Here is a 6,492-nt window from a genome sequence, read left to right on the forward strand (position 1 = left end):
AGGGCCAATTGCACCTATGAATAGCCAACGGATTCCATGCGAAAACGCAGGTAGAGAACGGAAATGTGTTCCTTTGCAATACCTCTAATGATTGTGAACAAAGGTGCATCTTAGAGAAGTTTATGTGTCTCTCTAGTGGATTCTATGTCACTATTCGAGCTATTAATCCAATAAAGTTATGAGAGAAGATCTTTTGGATTTAGACACATATTGGCTTTGTCACGACAGGATAGATCATCCTATTCATGATATGATGATCCGTCTACTAAAAAATTCACATGGACATCATTTCTTTCGAGCGAAACGAAGCATGAATCAAAAGTTGATTTCTGGACTAAGTGTGACCGACGCAGCTGCCTAGGGCACCACCTTCATCCACCACCAGCCTAGGGCTGGCGCAGTCCCTATCCATGACGCCATGGATAGCGTCGTAGGTAATGCTGCAATCACCAACTTGCTTCAAATAGCGTTTCAGATGCTCAGGCCCAACCAAAATTCTCATTGGTTGCTTTTAAAGCCTCTCGCTCGTTTTACAAAGCCCGTTCCTTAGGGAAATTAGGACTGACACCGTCCTATACAAAGGCTATGAAAATACTCATTATGTTCTTACATAGAATCCATGGGGATTCTATGGACTGATTCAACTAACTTGCGGACGCTTAAATATCTCATGATATTGGTTGATACGCAAACACGCTGGTCACGTGTTTTGCCATATATTGTCCACTTGTAATGCTGCTCATGCTACACTCCTAGCAAATATCATATGACAATGGGCACACTCCCCAGATCATCCTATTCCTTCAATTGGACTTGACGATGCTAGCGAGTTTACATCGAAGACTTTTGATGGTTATTGCATTGGGACTGATGTTAGACATCACATTCCCATGAACACACCCAAATCTCGCGGAAATGTCTACGATGGTAGTCCGGACATTGGTAATGCGCATCAATCTCCTTATATCCGCTTGGGGTGATTCAATATCGCATGCAGCTATGCTAATTCATCTACGACCCACTGCCACTCAATCTACCTCTGCGTTACAGCTAGTGACTGGGTACAAGAATCATACTTACACATCTTTGAGTGTGCCAATTGCGCTGCCACAACGCTCTATGATGGGTCCGTACAGACGAATAGGCAACTACATTGGATTTGAGACTCCAACAATCGTCCGGCACTTAATGCCTTTCCAAGGCAATCTCCTTACTGCTAGATTTGCGGGTTGTCACTTTGATGAGACAGTCTTCCCGTCGTTTGGGGGAGATAAGAACACAGATATTATTCAGCACGAACGACAGGAATTGTCGTGGCCTGTCCCTACTATGTCTCATCTCGATCCCTACTAAAGTGACGAGATCATACATCTGCTACAAATATGCCTGCAAGGAAGTACGTCCCTACAAGAGGACATAGCGCCACCCTACACGGATGTAGGCATGGCGCCAACGCCAAAAAGAGTGGCACTCTGGCGTTACAGGCCATGGCCCCAGCTAGGATGCATGGGAGGCCCATGGGTTTGAATGAGGCTTTGGCACACTCCAATCCTTTAATCATCGACACTCAAAATCTGTCTCATGAGAATCTTCCAGGTTATGGTTATCATTCGGGGACGCCTCAACGTCAGAACCAATTCCTGAGAATATAGAGCTCTATGAAAATTACACTAGTGTACATGAGACGTGGGATAGAAACTCCATCATAATGGATGATGTAGTGACGCACTTCGTTGCACATGAGTTTGTTGAGTCCGATGATATCGAACCACACTCCGTTGATGAATGAATGCCAACGTAGAGAGATTTGGCCTAAATGGAAAGATGCGATCCAGGTTAAGTTGGATTCTCTAACGAAGAGGAACGTTTTCGAGCCAGTGATGCCAACACTTCCTAACATAAAACCTATTGACTAATGGGTCGTCGTTAGAAAGCGTGATGAGAAAAGAGATGGCAATCTCGCCTTATGGCGCAAGGCTTCTCACAAAACGCCCTGGAATCGACTACGATGAGACATATTCTCTCGTAATGGATTTCATTGCACTCCATTATCTTGTCAGTTTGGTAGTTTCTGAATAACTAATCATGCAGCTTACAAATGTGGTCACTACGTATCTATATGGGGATCTAGATATGAAATATACATGAAGGTTCATGGTGAACTTCATTTACCCAAGTCAAATAGCTCTAGACCACGGAGCGCGTTTGTAATAAGTTTGAAACGCTCACTAAAATGACTACTTGATTGGGAATGGATATGCCCATGCATTTCCATAACAAGTTTCGGATTCTATCGCGGTTCATGTTGGACATGATCTTTATTAGAAGCCCTTAAAGAGTTAAGGGAAACCGCTAAATACTTGAAATCCGAGTTTGAGATGAAGGATCTTGGGAGAACACGATATGTCTCGGTTTGGAACTTGAGCATCGTGTTGATAGATGCTTAGGCATTTTGACAAGGTCAAACCTTCAAGCACCCCCATGATCATCCGTAGTCATGATCCTAAAAAGGATTTTCTTCGTTCAAAGGATGATGATGAAGATGTGCTAGAGGCAAGAGTGTCTTACTTAAGTACAATAGGCGCATTATTGTACTTAGCTAAATACACAAGATCGGACATCTCATTTCCAATGAACTTGTTAGCTAGATATAGATTTGTGCCAACGCGACACCATTGGATTGGTGTAAAAAATATCTTTCGATACTTGAGATGTATGATTGATATGGGCTTGTTCTATCCCTACAAAGAGATGATGGATTCGGACCCATCACACCAGGAACGCCGCCAACACTAGCTTGCGTCCACTATGGCCATCCCAAAATGACATGTGTTTTGGAAGGTTTTGCTAATGTTGGGTATCTCTCTGACCCATACCAAGGTCATTCCCAAACTGGTTAAGTGTTCACCATGGATAAAGACCGTGATATTTTGGAGGTCTACAAAACAGACCCTAGTCGCTATATCTTCGAATAATGCAGAGATTATTGCTCTTCACAAAGTGGTTCATGAATGTATATGGATTGGATCCATAATTACGCATGTTCGAAACAATTGTGGTTTGAAGTTTACCACAGATGAGCCTACGAGCATATAGGATAATAATGCTTGTTTTGAAGCAAGACTACATCAAAACCGACCACACCAAGTATAATCAGCAACAACAAACTCTTCTCAAGATCAAAGTGAACTAGGTTCAATCTGAGGACAGTGCGGCAGGCTTGCTCACTAAGTCATTGCCTAAATTCCACTTTCAAGAAACATGTTGGTAGCATCGTTTGAGGAAGTTATCCGAACTCCAATGACCGTAGTCGTCAGGGGGAGATGCAGACATCAGGGGAGGTGTCTACATGTATGGTCTCGAAGTGTGAAGAGTGTGTTATGCTCTTTTTCCCCTTCAATCGATGTTATTTTTGTCTCACTGGGTTTTTGTTACTCGGCAAGGTTTTTAATGAGGCAACAAGAGGAGCACCACATTTGAGCGACACAAGGGGGAGTGTTCAAGTAAATCCAGGATATGTGTCTGGCCCAAACTCGAGGTTACTTGCTCTAGTTGAAATAGGGTTTATATTAGAGATATTCTCGGAGAATCTTAAGAGATATCCAATCAATGTACGATTATGTTTCCATGTACAACTCTATCTCTATGATTGTAATCCTCTATATAAAGAGGTCCCTATTATCAACGAGAATACACAGCAATTTACTTTCAATTCCGTTTCCCTAAAACAGCATATAATTTATGATTTATGTCCTAAATGAATTATTTAGTTAAATTTGGTTAATGGAGACAAGTCTAATCTTTAAATTAGGCGACTGGGAAATCAGTGGTCCATTATGGATTGTATTTCAATCCACTTAAAGATTATTTTATACAAATTAATGAATCATGTATCTATATATAATAGTTTGATTTTCGTGATCTAGCTATTTACATGAGCCCAGGTCATGCGTTAAGCCTTGGTGCCAACATTAATTTTAGGGTTTTGTTTGCAACGCCCAATATGATTGCCACATCTAGCATTAAAGTCTTATATGCAACACTTTTGAGCAGGGGCGGAGCCACGTTGGGGCACGGTGGGTCCCGTGCCCCAGTGAGATTTGAAATATATACAATCTGGTTGCATATTATAACTAAGGTCTGCCTTGTCTTGGTGGTTGAGGCAGATGAATGTGTTTTGGCTAGTCACTGGTTTGATTGCTAGTAACAGCAATGTGCTCAATTTTTTTTCCTTTTCTTGTTTTTACATTAATACTATTATTTATTCTTAGCAATGTGCTAATATTTTCTTTTTTATTATTTCTTTCTTTTTTCTAACATTAATACTAGTATTTCTTCTCAGAAAAAAAAAAAAAAAAAACATTAATAGTAGTCTTTCATATAGTTTCAAAGTTCAAAGATAAATTCTATTTCCATTATGAAAAATTGTCTAAAATCTAAAAGTTATAATTTTTATTAATAAAATATGCAATTTTAAAAAAAATATTGACCTTTTTTAGCACAAAAATAGATATTGATCTTTCCCTAACCTTATTCTAATTATTATTTTTATTACAATTTTGATATATTTTAAGTTTAAGTTTATTTGTTTTTTTTTTTTTTTAACTTTCGAGTGCCCCAGTTGAGATCATTTTCTGGTTCCACCATTGCTTTTGAGGTCACATGTAGAGTCTCTTTGGTGTTTTCATACTTGTTTGATAATTTCTTTCTTTACTAGTTATTCCATTTCTTTGCTCGTTAGTGATTTCATACCTTTGCCCCTAGCTAGGCCTTGTGTGGATCGGAATGCTTGCTATGCTTCATTAATTCTCTAATTTCTCTTGGTTCTTAATGAAATTTTTAACTTCGTTCATACCGTTCGCGGTGGACAGTTTGATAAGGTGAAGAATACAAGTCAAGCTCAAGGTCAACATAACCAAGCTCAAGGTCAACAAGATCAACGTTCAGATCAGCAATATTTATCAGATGAAGACCATGCGCGTACGTGTCACTCATGAAGAAAAGGAGCAGGAGAAAGAAGTTGTTGGTATTAACAGCTTGCTGCTGAACACGTGTCAAGCATCCAACGAGTCTGTTAGGAATTAGTTAGGACTAATTAACTGGTTTGCTATGCATGCACACCCCTAGTATAAAACCCTTAATTAATTAGTACCTGTAATTTTCAGCTAATCATCAATACAAATTCTCATCGTTCCTTTATCTGAGTTTCTCTTACAACTTCCAAGTTAGAGCAAACCCATTGATGACATGAACCCAACCAAATAAAACCCATTATGTGTTTCATGAGTCAAAACTCAACAAGAAGAAAGCTACGGACCCTTGGCATGAACAAACTCAAACTATGCTTCATAACCCCAAGTCCCAACTAAGCAGAATAGATTCGAAAAAGAGAAAGGAACAAGAATTTAGAGAATTTATTTTCTTGAAGACCGACTTTCTCTTTCAGGAAACTGAACAAGCAATTATAAACCAAACAAACTACACATATGCCAATAACTTTGATCAAGTTTCGATGATGAAGGGGACTCAGCATCTTAACATCAGCCAAAAGATTGATGACCTAGAAGAAAAATTTCTAAAAAATCTAAGCAACTCTCATCCCTCAAACCCTACCACCACCGCCACCACAACCCAACCCCAGTTCGTACTCGGACCAAAGCAATTGCCTCAACCCCTACCGAAAACCAACGGCGGCTTCATCTCACTCTCCTGCAGATCGCCATGGACTCCTTCGTGCTTCGTCGTACCTGCCTTGATCCTCCGCAGTGATTTTAGTAAGATCCCGTTGGCTTTTGCTCATCACGAGTGGGTATTTTGAACAGATCCAGGTCTTTAGGATTTTACGAATTTTTTTATTTGGTCTCATTTGTTCAGAGAGAAAGAGAGATTAAAAAAAATTAAAAATTAAAAAAATAGCTAGTAGTGAAAAGACTATTTTGCCTTTTCATAAAAATTTCACATGCGTGATACATGCTTAACGAAGCCGTCACGGAAATTGGACGGAGATATGTCGTCAATATCAAAATAAGACTTCAGGTATTACATTGATAAAGTTGAGAATTTAGGTATCAAATTAGCTTTGGTACCAAAGTGTGGGCACTAATGGTGAATTTTTCTCTTTAGGCCACCCATATTTGGTTTGTGGAATCAGGGCTTTGGAAAAAGAAAGTCATTCATTTCCTGTGTTTGGGATGGCAAAGGAAAGAAAAATAGGGAGGAAATGGTTCCTCCCACCCACCCTAGGATTCACTTTCCCTCCCAGTTTACTGCATTTATTATGAAAATATATGATCATATTCCTGGCATTTCCAAACACTAGAAAGGAAAATTGATGGAAATTGCAATTTCCCACGCCCGTGGAAAGAGCAAGGAATTGATTTACTTTTCTTTCTTTCCGTGTAAATTAACTCAGCATCAATGTAGGAGAGTATACGAGCAGAAAGAAGACTTGTTTCCTTTCCGCGAAGACTTGAAGGAGTCCATTTCCCTCAA

The sequence above is a fragment of the Rosa chinensis genome, chromosome 7 (genome assembly GCF_002994745.2).
Source record: "Rosa chinensis cultivar Old Blush chromosome 7, RchiOBHm-V2, whole genome shotgun sequence".
NCBI lineage: Eukaryota > Viridiplantae > Streptophyta > Magnoliopsida > Rosales > Rosaceae > Rosa > Rosa chinensis.